Source organism: Gavialis gangeticus, unplaced genomic scaffold (assembly GCF_001723915.1).
Source record: "Gavialis gangeticus isolate Ggan-Ray unplaced genomic scaffold, GavGan_comp1, whole genome shotgun sequence".
Classification (NCBI taxonomy): Eukaryota; Metazoa; Chordata; order Crocodylia; family Gavialidae; genus Gavialis; species Gavialis gangeticus.
The window spans coordinates 163,369,656-163,386,245 of NW_017729022.1; positions in this window are offsets into that span (position 1 = coordinate 163,369,656).

Sequence of the window (16,590 nt, forward strand, 5' to 3'; positions counted from 1 at the left end):
TTTACTTTAAAAAATACTTGGGACCACAGCATTAGGTAGCACTGTGAAAAACAACTAAATATAGCTGTAGATCATGGTGGGTGTGAATGGAAAACAAAGGAGTCAGGAGCTGAGTTCCTGCTGCTGTTACATCATTATAACACCCATAATTATGTTATTATGTACACTGCCCACTTCAACTGTATCTGGAGACCACTTGAAATGATACGAATCTGATTAATAGCATGATATGTAATCTTAGTTTCTTTGGTAAGTATAAGTACTAACTTCTATGGTAAGTATAAGTACTAACTTCTATATGTGTTCCAGAACAAGCAAGATTTTTGGTTTGCTTTTGTTCTCCAGGGTGTTCATTAGAATGAACGTAAAGAAAAATTGAAAAGAGGTTTTTTTTCAAAACCTCATTGCTTAACTTACATTACTCATGCACAAAAAACGTATTTCCATTCTGAAGGCTGTAATATATGTGATTCTTCCTCCCCTACCCCAAACATCAAAGCACACAAGTATAAACTCAATACAGACTGTAGCCACACAGTAAACCATAACTTAACAGGCAGCCTTGAGCAGGCCATGCTGCTCTACATAGACTGCCCCCAGTGCTGGAAGTAGGGCACTATGTATGTCCATGTGAAACTCCGGGTGTGTTAACTAGCACTGGTAAAAGACAAGGCCAGTTACCCACTTCCAAGTGGTCCAGTACTTCCAGTTTAGGAAGCAACACAATTGGAGCAGCACACTATGCTTGAGGGTGCAGCTACTGCTGGCTATATGGTAAGTTTACCATGAAGCTCTGTCTCAGGTTTTGTATGAAATGTAGTGAAAACAGTCACAACAAACACATACATACAACTTCTAATTCCAAACCTATTGAAATCCCATTGAAGTCACTTTACAGTTCCCAATGTTAAATTTTACTGTTGATCTTTTTTATGTTTTTTCCTCTTCATTTACATTTACAGTCATTCTGCATGAAAATACTGGCCTGCGCCTTGGAAGTGATACGGCAGCTTGCTATAAATAACCACAAGCACAGAGTAAAGTCTTCAAAATGGCAGGCATTTCACTGCCAGGACATTTAAAAGAAACGCCTAAGTGCATTGGAGGTGGAAAAAATGCATTGTCAAGATGATGAACTTAAAATGATGTTCACCAAGATACAGTGTATTTTTCCTCCATTGAAATAAATATTGAAAAAACATATTTCAAATGATGTCTTCAACTCTTAGCTGGTTCATTTCAGATTCATAGGAAAGAGGCCTAAATATATTTCTATGACATCTGCTAAACTTTTTCCTTATGTTATAATGTATGAAATTTTTATTGCCACCAGCTTGTTCTCAGAATTCCCCCTTAAAACATTTTTGCATCACCAGAGAAGGGGTTTGGATGCCAATGAGCTGTTCTGTCCTATTGAAAAAATAGAATGGTTTCCTCTGCAATATGTACAAAGAGCAAGTAAATTTAGGCAGTTTATGCAAAACATAAAATGGCATGTGCCATCTGGAAATTCACACAAAAGCCATGGGCAGTTAAACACATCTTAAGACTTTGGCATGTAAAATTTATATATTTTAAGTCTTAAAGGGCCATGCAAACTCAGAGCTCATTCTGATTGCACTCTTGTCTCAGCCAAAGAAAATAAACAATGAAATATACCGATTGCAGTGTCCATAAACAATGGTACAAACAGGCTTCTAGGAACACCTGCCTGTGGCATTAAGACAAGTTAAACTTTACAAGATGGAAAGAAAACAATGCTTCAAGTGGATGCATGTTTTAAATGGTCAAGGGTATACCTTAAATGATGTCGCCTAAAATTTGTACTGTCCAGTGTTTTATCTTACTGAGGTATGTTTTCGCTATGTAACTGTCATGCATTTATTTTCTGTGGAGGCACCTTTAAATCTCTAAGGACTTTTCTGCTTACAGAAAGAAGGAGCTCTTACATCTTCAAGTGCAGTGTAGATTGTCACTGGAAGCATATGGTGTAGGTTCCTTGTACTTTAATCCTTCTCAGTTATTGTTTCCTTAATCTAAAATAAAGGCAATTTTGACAAAAAGTCCCTGTGTATAGAAAAACAGAACATTTTATAATAAACCCCAACATATGGTCTCTATCTATCGTAACATCATAAATGATTCCACCTTTGTTCACTCACCCAATGTAAATCCAATAAAATGCAAAAAGCAAGACCCTCTCCCCTCAGCATGCATTTGGATACATGTGGATGGACATCTGTGCCAATATACAGCTTCAGAGAAGTCAGTGAGACTCCATACAGAATCTGTCCATGCAGATCTGATTGCTGGATCAGGGACTAAGACCTAGTTCCTCAAAGGGTGCTTATACAAGTTACATTTCATGTGATCAGGACCCTGAAAGTGTTCTACAGCCATGCTGTGACATACGTGCAAGGATGCAGAACACTTTTAAAATGGCCGATCTCATGAAATATTAATATCAAATGAGGTATCAAATGAAGGCACTCTGGTCTAGAGCACTGTAGGGAACTTGTGTTCCCTAGGGGTAATTGTTCATGTTGTGGAGCACTGTTTGACCAAGGAAAAGAGCTTGGCTCTGATGGTGGAAAAGAGAAAAGGCCCGGCTGTACAAGCCACTAGTTACATGGGTGAGAGATGTGGTGTGGTTTGGGAGAACGTTTAGCCAGGAGGCTTGGATTTGAGTTACAGCCGATTGGTTTGTCTTAGGGCTTTCGTTGTTGTTGTTATACTGGAGGACCGGGTGAGGCTATTAGGGGTTGGAGGAGGCCTCATAGGGACTCCACGGTAGCGTGGGGACCCCAGTGCCAGAGAGGTCACAACATTCAGGGGTGCATTGACCCCAGCCCAGTGCAGGCGGTTGCGAGAAGCCCCAAAAGGGGGACAAGGCAGAGAGCGCCAGTGAGGGCGCAGGCTGCGAGACAAGTCAGCAAGTGCCAGTGAGGGCACACACTGCGAGACAAACCAGCAAGCGCCAGAGGGGCACAGGCTGCGAGACAAGCCAGAGAGCGTCCGTGGGGCGTGGAAAGGGAAATCGACCAAACAATGTCTGGTACATCTGCAAGACTTGGGGCATGGTACAGGGGTGGTTGGAGCCATGCATAGCCCATAAGGCTGGGGTGCACCGAGTCACCCAAGATAGAACTAAGACTGGGATACATCAGGGCACCGTGCCAGAGAGGACTAAGGGCAGCATCCCTTAAACATTGTTAACATCAAAGACGTGGTGGGAAAGATGGTGAGGGTGCTTTAACACTGACTTGGCATGGTAGGGGGCGCTAGGGGAGATCAAGGCCACCCCTAGGACCCTGCGCTGTCACAGGGGGCATGCTCTCTTCTGCCCTACATCCCTCCAGCTCAGGCTAGGCAAAGCCCAGCCAGCAGCTTGGTGCCCCTCCCTCCCTTCCTCTCTCCGTGCTGACAGCTCTGGAGCTGGGAGTGGGAGGGCAAGGCTGGGGAGAGGGGTGGATCAGCAGCATACTTGTAAGGTGCTGGAGTGCCCCTAGCTGCTGGCCAGGAAAGCTGGTGCAGGCAGGCTTGATCCCCCCAACCCAACAGACAAACATCTGTTAGGTCCAGGAGTGGCGGGGGGCACTCTAAGTCATGGCGCTTTATGTTAAGTGCCATGAGTTAGAGCGAGGGCCTGTCTGTGCCCCAAGGCTAAAAAGCTGGATTTATCCAGAATCTGATGGTCTGGGCTTTGCCTTGCATCAAAACAGGCATGGGACAGTCATTTACACATGCAGATTGATATGGCAATTGATTTGAATTTGCTCCAAATTGTCTCAGGGAAAAAGTGTTACTTCTGTACTTCACGGGTACTTCATAGTGGGACACTGGACTTGTACGTGCTCAAATATCTGAGTGCCCTAACTACTGAGCTATACAGTCAGATTCTCTAGCACAATAAATTTAATTGTATATGTGAAGTAAAATAAGATCAATCTGAATAGACCCTGCTCAGCAGCTGCTAAGTCACCACTTAAGAATCCAGATTTGGAAAAATACCACTTTGACCTGAAGAATTCCCTAGATGTGAACACATAGGTTACTATACGTGCTCAAAAGCAACCTAAATAAATTTACTTCTGTGCATAAGTATTGGCAGGATAATGGCCTAGAGGCTAATGGAGCTGAAGTATAAGGTATGGAATGTAAGATAAAGCAATATTTTTTATACTGAAGTTTATCCCCGCTTGGTAGTTCCATGCTTTTATTTTGCTGGATTTTTGTTCTTAAGGGTTTTTTTCCCAGTCTAATTTTGGAGATGATACAACATGAAAGGTCTCACAGTTCAGTTCACAAGAAGGTAAGAAAATGTCAAAATTAAAGTTCCAGTGGTGACATCCAAATATCTGCATTGCACAGGCTATTAACTTGGGAGTAGGTTGCACTACATAAACTACAGTATATCAAAGTACATAAGCAAAATAGTAGCAGCAGCTATGAGAATCACAAGTGAATTAATACCATTTTTTACAATCAGCTATAACCTGTGATTTTCCTCATTTAAGATCATTTTAGCATTACATTAATATATTTTTTATCATTCAGTTTTCTGCTTTTTTTCCTGAGAGAGAGAGGAAGAGAAGAAAATTGGCCATACTTAGTGTTGTAAATACTAGCGTTAGTATTTACATGCTCTTAGATCTGGGCTTCACCAAGGAGCTCACACCATGCCAGACAATGGCAGAGGTAGGCCAGGAGCTGGTTTACTTTACAATGCCTATGACAGAGCCATCCAACAGTACAAGATAGCCAGGGTGAAGAATGCTCTGGCTGTGCCTCAGCCATATTGCCTGGCACTCTACTACACTGGGCAGGGGAAGACTCAAGTGCCACTATGCTAGCCTCATGTCACTGGGAAGCAGTTTTACACCAAGAGTGATATCTAGAATGCTGTTTCCCCATCACCACCACTTTTGCCACCTAAGGTAAAAAAAATTAGAAGAACAGGGGACTGAAGTAAGGACCAGGTCTTTTGGTCCCAGCTCTTTTACCAGCATTAAATTCACTTAAAAAATAACTAACTGCAAGATTTTATTTAGCCTAGCCTATACAAGCTCTTAGCTCATAACATGGCTTCTCTCATGGCACCTGTGGGTGGATAAACGCACACCCCACATGTACAAACACAGCATGCTCTAACAGGATTCTCAGGCAATCATCTCTTGTAAAACACCTACCCTGGAAAAGAAATTGTCTGCAGGAAGTGAAGAACACTAACAGAAATAAAAGTATGGATCTCAGAAGAGGCACATTACTGAGTGAAGAGCACAGGCTCATGCCATCAACAGACTTGAAGTGAAACATTCCAGTGATTAAGCTGTAACAGGACAGTTCAAGAATGAATTGAGGATTCCAGGCATATCACAGAGCTGACATCCTGAGACTCCAGGGGTTGGGTGGTAGCTGCTCTTCTGAACCTGCTGCCAGCCAAGCCTTGGAGTGTCACTTATATCAGCTCCAAAGTAATCTTCTGGCCCACCCTTCAAGCAAGAGACAAGATGTCATGATCAGCTAATAGAAAGTGACAAGAAGGGATGAAATGGATGAGGAGGAAGGGAAATCTTAGGATTCAAAAGGCATTATTCTTTTCTCTAATACCAGCCATGCTAACTATGTGGTTTTGTTAATTATTAGGTTATCCAAGCATATACATCCATTTTTAAATATAGCATTCATTTTTCTACTACTACATAAATCAAATTAGCCAAAAAACTCTCAAAATATTCATAAATATGGCAGTGACTTCAACCCCTTGGGTAAAAACTGCTCTTTTGTAAACAAAGTTTTAATAAGAAAAATAGGAATATTCAAAAGAGTTTATGTCTATTTATATTTCTGTCTAAGGATTTTATATCACTGCCCATCATCATAGGGCTGGCAATATAAAAACCTTAGATAGAAGAATAAATAGCATCCACAATAATAATAGCAAGCCTTGGCTTTCTTTTTTGGGGTAAAAATTCTGCTTGTCAGTCTTACAAACCGCATCTGTAACAAGTTGACTAGTTTGTTCTCTTGTAAAATGTTATTTAACACAGCCCAAACAAACGTATTGAGAAGTTTATCCTACAAAACACTGACAAAGTTTGCTCTTTAAGGTCTGTTCCAATGCCACCTATAACTATAGGGGATGTCAGATGGCTCACAGCTGCCCATCCCCTCCAACTGCTGGGACTCACATGCACATAACCTCAAAGTACTGGGTCAAATCTGTAAAATGTGAATGAACATCTAATCAAAACCTTTTAAGATCATAGCTGGTTGGACTTCTTCTAATCAACTGTCTTTTACTAAGTGCACATACAGTTCCTAGCTGAATATAGTACTAATCTTGGCTGAGGCCCGCAAGCACTAGAATACATATAATAAATAAGAACAACATGCTACTGTGTTCAGTATAGAGAGAAACATATACTCTATATTTACATAGATACATAGATGATTCCTTTTATTTTGTAAAGAATTCCAAGACTAACCATGCAACAATATGTTTTGAAGCTCATGCCAAAGAGTGCAAAAACCTGTAGTAAATGTAACTGAACATTAGATAATGAGCACTGTTTCTTCCAGTCAACATATTTTTCTGGTGTATTTGTTTATAAAGGTAGAAATAAGTATAGTAACACAAGCTGTTCTTTAATGCCATAGGCAAAGAAAATCACTAGTCATCAGCTACAACATTTTATCATATTTGGAAGACAAAAGTATATGCTTTTTCATTATTCCATACTTCTCAAATAGGGTCTGATCCTGAAAACCTTATTCTTTTGAGTAATCCTTGATTTTATGGATATTATTTGTAGAAAACAATTTGCTGAGATGAGCAAAGGTTAGAGAATCAGGCGTGTAATCTTCCTATAATATTTTAATAGTTATTTTTGTTAAAGATAAAACTGCAGATTTTATGTGCAGTGTAATAGAAACAGCATAGTACATACATATGTAACATTTTGACACATATCTGCAGAGACTGCAAATACTTAAAAACACTTAGAGTAATTATTAGAAGTCATAGCCAAAATAACATACATCAACCTTGATTAGTTACACTAAAAAGCCCCTATAAATTAATAGTCTAAAAACAGGAAAATTAGCATCATGTTAAAGTATGAATGGCTAATAAAAGAATTTAGCTAAAACAGATTAAGGTTCAAATCTAGGTCACAAAAGGAACTGATTGAGGAAAGCTGTCATTTTCTCTTGGATTGTATGGCTGTTTTAGTGACACTGTTTCCTCTGAATCAGAGTCTTCTAATGAAAAATTACACTGCTGGGGTTAATAAAGAGTGTGCACATTTGTTTAGACCAAGATTTCAATTAAAATGCCATGTGCAGAGAAAAAGGCTAATTTCTTGCTTAAAGGTGAAGTGAAATAAAAATAAACTAACTAGTCACTAATAAATCACGCTGAATATTCCACTCCCTATGCCTGCTGTGGATTTACCCTGGGGGAAGTGTCCCTCCAAACCTAAATCCTTATTAGTCCCTACAGTTTCTTCCAGCTTTAAATTCCAGCCAAGCTTCTTCAGGAGCTTGCCAGTGCAGGCTTTCCCAGAGCGTTGCTATATTTATGCACTTCTTGCTGGTTTGCCCCTTTCCCACCTTTGGTTGGTGAAGTCCCAGAAACATGCATTACTACACCCCTTCTGCTATAAACCTGCTGTACTTGGAGACCAGGAACTAGCACACAAGCGGATCACGCCCTGTATATGCTAGTTTAGCTATGAACTCAAGTGTGTTTCTAACGGCAGCAGGAAGTCTTCTACCTGACAAAGCCTGTCTTTGGGCACTCAGACTCTAGTGCTTCTTGGCCAGAACTGATGACAACACTAACACTTAAACAATATAGGCAAAGCAGGCCTTAACGCTTTGAGGCAGGTCAGAAAAACAAGCTTTTGCATGTACTCCCTCCCTGCTGAACAGAACTGTTTCCTGTTACCTATTGCGAGTAAGGCTGACTGGAAGATTTCTAGGAAAGTCAGTGTGTTGAGTTTGAGAGATACTTCTCCTCCCTCAGTTTACCTGAATCAATTTGTGTAAAAAAAGGGGGAAAGATGTAGAGCCCCTTAGGTTACCACTAGCTGAAAACACAGAGCCTTGCAAGCCCTGGCAGGTGGGGATTGGGGAAGTGCTGGGCAGGGGGAGGAAGGTAGGGCAGAGGCAGGGTTGTGGTGTATTAGACAACATTTAAAAAAATTTAACTAAGAACAAGAGCCAAAAAACAAAAAGCACTGTACTGATAAGACTGGGCCGGAGGTGAGGCTAGGGATGTGTATGTATGATCCTGTGACATTCTGCACATGTGAGGTTCTTCACTGATATGTATTAGTTAGTGAACACACTACTCCGGAAAGGTGGATGGTATGCAGTATGCCCCTTGGGGCAGTGCCTTTTTGTCCTGGGTTTGCAGAGTGCCAGACACAATGGTGTCCTGGCTCGTGATTGGAGATCCTAGATGCTACAGTAATAATCACCCTCCTCAGAGTTGTGCTATTAGATTTTTGCACCCTGGCTGATGTGTGACCCTGTCCAATGCATCCCTCTGTAGCAGAACATCCCCCTTACCACAGAAAGAACTAGCCCAGCTACAGCAAATACCTTTGGATCGTGCACTGTGCTTAGCCCCATACCAGTATGGAACCAGAAGCAGTGTAACCCTGTTAGTGTGGCACTGTGGATAGGTGAATGAGTTCTGCTGAGAAGTGTGCTTGTGCCCCTAGTGGCCTTGTAGGCTGTATGGCAGCATTGTTTGCACTGCCCAGAGAATGGCTCTGATCATCACCATCCTGCCTAGACTGCTAGTCAGCAGCCTATGTTGTTGCTCTTGTTGTTGCTTTTATTAGATCTGATCAGGGTCAAGAACCCAACCTGAGAGGCACCATATGAACAGTAATAAAATAGACAGCTTATGTCCCAGAGAACTTGCTGCCTGGATTTCTGACAAGTTGCAACAAGTTCTGTAACAGCCTTTTTTCTATTGCTAAAGAGAGAACTTCTGTGTACAGAGCCTAAATTCACTGGTGAAAAATATAAAGGAAAATAACTGGCGGTATACAGTCATTGTATGGAGTCTTTTAATATTTGTTTGTTCTGAACCTGAATGAAACCAGTTTTCAGTGAGCAAAGTAGATTAACATTCAGAAGAAAAATAAGTTATTTAAGGAAGGAAGATCATTTGAGACCTTGCAGAATTTAAAACGTCAAAATCACACAAATAAGATTACTGTGCCCAAGATCGCATTTTTATCAGCACGCAAAATGCATGTCACTTAACAATGCATACCTTCAGCGTGGAATCAAATGGCCCTCCAGCAGTGATGTCAATATTTAAATCAATATCCCTTGAAAGGAAAAAAATCTAACTCATCGGTATAGATTAATTTTTTTTTCTTATGAATCTCTCAGGAGGTAAACAGCATATTTCTGTTACAAGAGCAACTGAACAACGAACCAAACAGGCCTAATCATTCCTAGAATTCAATAACATCATGTTCTGAAATTATTAATGTTCTTACAAATGTGAATCAACCTTTACAGCAGGAATTTCTTCCCCTTCTGGAAAAAGGGGACCAAATTATTCTTTACTTGATTCTGCAGCATTTTATGCATCAACTCCCAACAATTTTTGCAAATATTTAAATGTCCAAGGATTCACAAAGACACTTAGCTATATTTCTACCTTCTACTGACACCACTGTTAGCCACTGAGACACTTTGAAAACTGTGATAGGATGCTTATCTGCATGTTTAGATGCCTAAATATTTTTAAAAATCTGGCTTTTAGTACCATGAGGAGAATTAGACTCTTTGATAAATCATATCGTCTTTTTTAAGTAAACCAACAGATGTTATTTTTTTCCTTAAAAACTGTTGTTATATAAATTAAACAACCAGGGAATTAAAAAAGATTCTTTAGGTGCTAATCGACCTGTACGAATGTTTAGTTTTCTTTAAAAGAACCAAGCTCTGGAAAGTAAATTAAAATTGTTAGCCAAGACATGGCTTTATGTCTTCAGTGGGGGAGAGCATAATCTAAACTAAAAAACACTCTTCCTTTGCTTTCATTTGGTGAGTTAAGGTTACACAACAAAACCAAGATGAAGGTTACGCCAGGGAAATTCACAAGAGCTGCTTTTGTAGTTCTCTGGTGCTATTGCATTTAGTAACAATTGTAGGTTTGTGTCCATCCAAGCTGGTAATAACTGAGAGTTGCTGCCATCTAGCCTATGTGAGGTGAGCTGGTGGTTTCAGTTACAACTGGGCAACTGTTGGTATTTCCAGGGACTCAACTACAATAAAGATCATACAAAGCAGGGAAAGTTTTCCAAATAGTCATTTAGACATAATGATTTGGTCCAGCATACTTTGTTCAAGGCATGCTTTGTCTAAAACATATTTTTGAAAAATGTTCCAGGGGCCAGGCGGTGCTAATTTTAACAAAATCCACCCTGAGGGCAAATCCATGCTAGATGAAACCAGTTAAAGGAGTGAACCAGAAACTACATTTGGTAGATTTTGCACTTGATTTATAAACAGGTATTGAAACCCCACTTCGCGGAGGTTGGCAGATGCTTTGCTCTCATTCTGAATACAAAATGGTAACATCTGACAGTCTGAGGATTCAGTTTCTGATCCAAGTTGAGGACAAAGTATCTTCTAACATCCCAGACAGGATGGTTCTTCAGTAAGACTGAGGCACAGTTATGTAACAAATGATCAAAAAAGCACTGCTAAGGCTTGTACTTGCCTGTGGATAAATGTTCCATGGGCCCTCAGTTTCTTGGGCTGTCAATCCAGAAACTTTCACAAGCACCAGGATAGATCATCAACTGGAGTAAACTAATGAGTGAGCCACTGGATCCGGTCTTCACCCATCATTCATTTACAATTTTTAACTAAAAAATTCAGAGCAAGTATGGGAAGACATTCCAGTGATACTGGACCTCTACAACGTGTACTTCTAAAACGTGTGATTTTAACAGCATTCACAACTGCTTGTTACACACTGAAGGGGAAGACCACTGGTTATTCCAGAATGATTTAAAAATAAACAGAGAACAAGTAATCAAAACAAAGTATTGTAAAACTATTAAACAGGCAGGGCCTTATGAGGTCTGACTGAGAAGCCAAATCAAGTTATGAGGTCAGAAACTGATAAAGCTGGCAAGCTGTGAATTATCCAGTGGAAATGGCTCTTGTTCTAACCTTCTCACCAATGCCAGTACAAGCGGCACAACGGGGAAAAGAGACAGCATGTCAGAGCAGGACAGGGTTGAGGTGCAGTACCCATCAGTTTGCAGCAGATGTATGACCCGTAGACAAACTAACCAACTTCTGTAAGTCCAGGTAGTCCTTACACTATTTAATTTTAGCCAGGCCCAATATTAGGACAAACTGAGAATCAGGGTGCTTTAATCAATAACTGTTGGTCATACTTGTCTCATTTGACCCGTTGCAACATAGGAAAAGGTTTAGCACGTGGTGTTCTTCTAAACATAAATTGTGGTAAGGCTGAATTTCAGTATTGGGAAAGGTACAAATGATTAATTGTATAAAAATAATCACCCAAAAATATGTGTTGTGAGTAAATGCATCTAAATAAAGCACACTGGTGTGCATGTTTAAAATGAGCAGGATGTTAAACTATACTTTCTAGGTAGGTGAAGTTAATGGTCAGTGTCACTCAATCAGTCTTTTCCCATGAAAAATCTGTGAAAGCTTAGGTGTTACCAAGTGCTGATTTGTAAAGCAACTATTAATGGAGTGACAGTTAATTATTGACAGCTGTGGACTACTTTATCTCGCAATCAAAACCTGGCCCTATCCCAAACAGTGAGCAATTTACAACCAGAAAGGTAAATTAGCCCACGTGCCTTTTATTCTGAATTCTAGCTTTGCCTTTTTGTATCACCTCCCCCCCACATTACTGAAAGCATGTCTACATGAGGGGTCTGTAAAGCACTTTAACCCCCCTGGTGCAAATTCCCAGGGTAGGTGGGAGGTATGAGGGTAAAGGAGGGTTTGCACCAGTGAAACTTCAAATCCAGGCACTTTCTCTCAGTACATCTACAGTGGGAGTTTGCACTGGTACAGTACAGGATTGGTACAGTAGTTCTATCATTGTGCAAAACCCCTTAATCTAGATGAACACAGAGATCATGGTAAGAAATAAAACAAAAATTTAAACAAGCTGGAAGTTGTCTCTGAAGGAGCTGGTGATACCCTGGTGATCACCAACCCATGTCAAGGTGGTCACCCTGCTTAACCCCACTTGGCAGGGAGTGGGAATTACCAAGGGGAGATACATCTGGAGCTGCCTGAGATAAGAGGTGTCCAGTGTTAATAAACAGGCTTCCTCTACACCTCAGCAGGGCCTTCCTTTTCTAAACAGTCTTCCTTTAATGTTGTAAAATGTTTTTTTCCATTTACTCAACAATCACGCCTTCGCTAGTGGGGGAGGACAGAGGAAAAGAACGCAAGGAGGGAGGAAGAAATGGTAGGGGTGATACAGGGGAGAGAAAGCAAGCAAGAAGGAGCAAGCTGCTTGCCTTTTCAAACAAGTCGGATACCTGCACTGGAAAAAAAATTGCTGCTTCTAAATGTTCACCCAGCCTCTCTGTTTTGTTCAGCTCTTACATATGAACTCATAACGTAGAAACTGGCAAGGGCTACTGTACGTTTTCTTTCTGCATCTAGTTGGTAGAAGAAAGAAATCTAAAGAAGATTATCATTACTGCACCCAGCTACTGGACTATCTGGGAGCATTCATAAATGTTTCATGTACCCAAAATCCCACAAACAAGGGTTATGGCATCCAACTGAGGTTAATGAATGAATGAGGTGCCCTTGACGGTTAATTTGCACAAACAAAAGGTCAAGGGACATCTTCAAAACAAAATATTGATTAAAGCAAGTTAAATGTTTTGACTTGGAGACATGAAGGATTAAAAAACAAAATAAAGCAGTATGGATAAGAAACGAACAGGAAAGAAAAAACACCAACCCCAGACACAAAGGAAATGGTAGAAAACATATCTGAATCAGCTAGTCATCTGCTAACAAGCTGTAAAGATTTCCAATGACAAGTTGTCACATTAGTTTAGTGAAACTGAAGCAGCACTTATCCCTTTTCCTGTGCTTAATCTCTCAGTGAGCTCCACAGAAACATGCTACCACGTTTAATAGGATTAGGATAGTTCACTTTCTCTTCTCTGGAGTCTTTTTTTAAACAATTCAATTTCCATCAATATAAGATCCTTAAATTAAATTGCATTCTGCTGGATCACCTAGATCACATTTATTCTCCACGCTGAAAGCATTCTCTTCCAAAGCATTTTTGGTGGGGAATGGTAGGACAAAATTTGAAGAAAAGAAAAAAAGACTTTAAGTTCAGTAGTTCCAATATGTTAGGGTCTTTAGTCTTCTACTCCACATACAACAAACACACACACATATGTTTTCATTAAATTCGGTTTATTTTTGATTTACACCAAAACAGAATCAGGCCTTAAACTGATAAGAGTAATCTCTCCATAAAGAGATGGATTACTTTTGTTCTTGTTTTTAGGCACCAGACTGTTTTGTTTGCACCCCTGTTAAGAGAAAGAAGTTAAAAATGTCTCCATGTTCTCAGCCTCAGTGTCCTATTTTATCTTTTAATCTGAACATATGCAGCGAGGCAAACTACCAGTGAAAAGACAGTTTAACGATATGCCCTTGTTCCTTTCTACCTCTTATTGCAAAGGAATGGAGGAGTCAGCAATGGTCTTGAACATTTTTCAAAGTTTTCACAGGTTCCTTCTGACTTTTTTTCTGCTTTGAAGGAAAAATATAGAGCACCACAGGCCCACTGTCATCTTGGAAGATCCATAATTCTTTTCAGACAGGAATCTGAGCTTTGGAGAAGTTTGAATTACCCTGGTCAAAACTTCACAGCTGAATGGAAACCTTACATTAGATGAACTAAAATGTTGGGAAAATCTGAGACCTGGATCTGAATGTTAAAAAAAACTGATCTGAATATATCCCAACTTGATGCAAGCAGTATAATTGTGGTAGCAGTTTGGACTAATTTTAGTCAAGCTCCAAACTGCATCTCTCTGAAGAAATAAAGTTCTTCACCAGTTAAATTATTAATAAATATTATACCAAAACAGGAAAATAGGTTTTTAGCATTGACTAACACCTTCAACAGCCAGCTAATGGGAACTACTGTTGCAATTATCTTTTGGGTTTTGGCTAAGGGTAGGGAGCACAACCAGCAGGTGACCTTTCTTGCACTAGCTTGGAAGCAAGGGTGATACATGAGGCCTAGACCTAGAGGACAGGGATGGGTTCTGGTTCAACACAGATTTGCAGTGCTTGACCTGGACTGGCAAGTGAGGGCACAAGAACCTGTGACCTTCTGCTTTGAATTGTGGGGTGGGAGACCGGGGGAAGTAGTTGTCCCTCTGCATTTCTTGGAGGAGGCAAGAATACAGAGGAACATTTTCTGCTGCTTAGAATAGCAGACTGGCTGCCTATTCTCTTAAAGATTCAAAAGAAAAGAGAATCAGAGAGCATTCAGAGTGAGAGGCCTGGTGAGCAGAAAGCTGCATTTAATTATAGCTGTGCGTATTGATATGCCACAGTGCAAGCTGGGGAAGGTTGCAGGCGGAAGGGCTGGAAACAGGTCACCCAGAGCCAGGTGCAAAATAGGAGGCAATGTTGCCTCAGGGAAAGAACCCTGCACTAGGACTTAGGTACCCTGCTTTCTATCAGCACTCTGCCACTGGCCTGCTGAATGACCTTGGGCACATTACTGCAGGGTTGCATGCCTCAGTTTCCCCATCTGCAGACAGAGGATGGTACAGCTTTCCATTATAAGCACTTGGAAATCTGCAGAGGAAAAGCTGCATAAAAGGGCTAGGTGTTGTTTATTATTAGTAAAGTTGCAGCTCCAGGCATCTCCCTGCAGCCTCAGTGGGGAAAAGGGGGAGGGGGGAGAATTCAAGTCATTCACCTGCCAAATTTAGCCTATCTCCCTGTGCTTTCAGACACACTTCTGCACCCTTGTTCCAAGCACTCAAGGCTACAAGGGAAGACAAAATACCAGTATGTCATCCAGGCAAATTGAGTCAGTGTGACAGAAAAAAAAATCAGAGGCAAACTTTCTTATTAATCCTCTCCCTCCATTTCAGCCCTTGGCCTTTAGCTGTGCTTTTCTTGCTGGCATGCTGAGATTCTCAAATCACACAGTAGCATCGGTATTAATTACAATTAATAGCAGAAGCCTATGTGACATTATTATTCATTATAATGTCTTTTTGTTTCCCACCTGTTTACTGCTTCTTTTGAGTGGAGGGAGGGTGCTTTTTCTGTCAGCCTGCAGGAAAAATTCCCTGGCACTGCAGCAGCTGACTGCAACCAAAAAGCCCATCGACTTCCATACCTTTTCCCTGCAGGATCGGCCCCTTAAAGTGTAAGTTTACTTCCTCCCAGCCCTTTCTCCCGGCAAGATGAAATCAAGATGGGGTGGGACTGAATGAATCTCTCCGGGATCGTGTAGGTTCCCCCTCCCCCACCTTTTAGGACTGCTTGCTCCTCTTTCCTGTATTGGCAGCTGTGCTTGGAAACTCTCAGCCCCGTCTTGCATTCGTCTCCCATGCAAGTCAGGTCGCAGAATCGGGCCCCCTGTCTTTGCAGGGCTCCATAGGCGTGGGTTGCTAATCTAGAATCGTTGCTATATTGGAAGGGAAGGAGCAGGATGCTGAGGCGTGGGGGCTAGGCGGGGTGAAGAGCAGCAAAAAGCTAAGGGGTGATTATGTCCAAAGAATTAGATTTGAATGAAAATGAATCAGGATTCTTAGCTTTTTGGGGGAGGGGGGGAGTTTTGGTATGCATCAGAAAATAGAACCGGCTTATTTATTTAAGGCTTTTTTGTTGTTGTTGTTGTTGGTATCATCACCTTTCGGAAAAACACGGTACTTTTTGCTGCTAGATACATGCGCAGAGCTACTGTTCCGTCCATAACTTTAAATTTTCATGTTCAAAGCTCTACTTTGCATCTTCATTGTTGCATAGCTCGCTTGGTTGTCTGCAGCATAGTATCCTGGGGACCCAGGACCGGGAAGAGACGACCAGTGGAAGCCGAGCAGCCCGCGGAAGCACCGCGCCTTGCTTCCCCATCCCTGGAAGCAGTTGTAGGACTGATTCTGTGTAATGGGCTCATCACAGCAGAAGCCAGAATAAGTACTGCAGGACATTGCTTTGTGTTTGTGGCGACCCCTTTGATTGCAGTTCCTGAACTGGAGTAGGTAGAGAGAGACGCCCCCGGATTTTTGTTTCGGGCATTTCATATGGGAGTGCACATCTGGCACCATGGGCTCCCCAGTCCTTGACTGCCGGCCGCGATGGCTGGCATGAGAGGAGCATGTCTCGGGAAATGATGGGACGCAGGATGCCAACTCCCGGCCACATCTGAAGCCTTCTTTAAAGGGTTCATTCCGTGTGAATCGGGTTTTGAGCTCGCGGGGAATTTGCCCGCTTCTTCGAGGGGTGGGGGGAAGAAAACCAAGAAAACCAGGGCAGGTTTCCTCC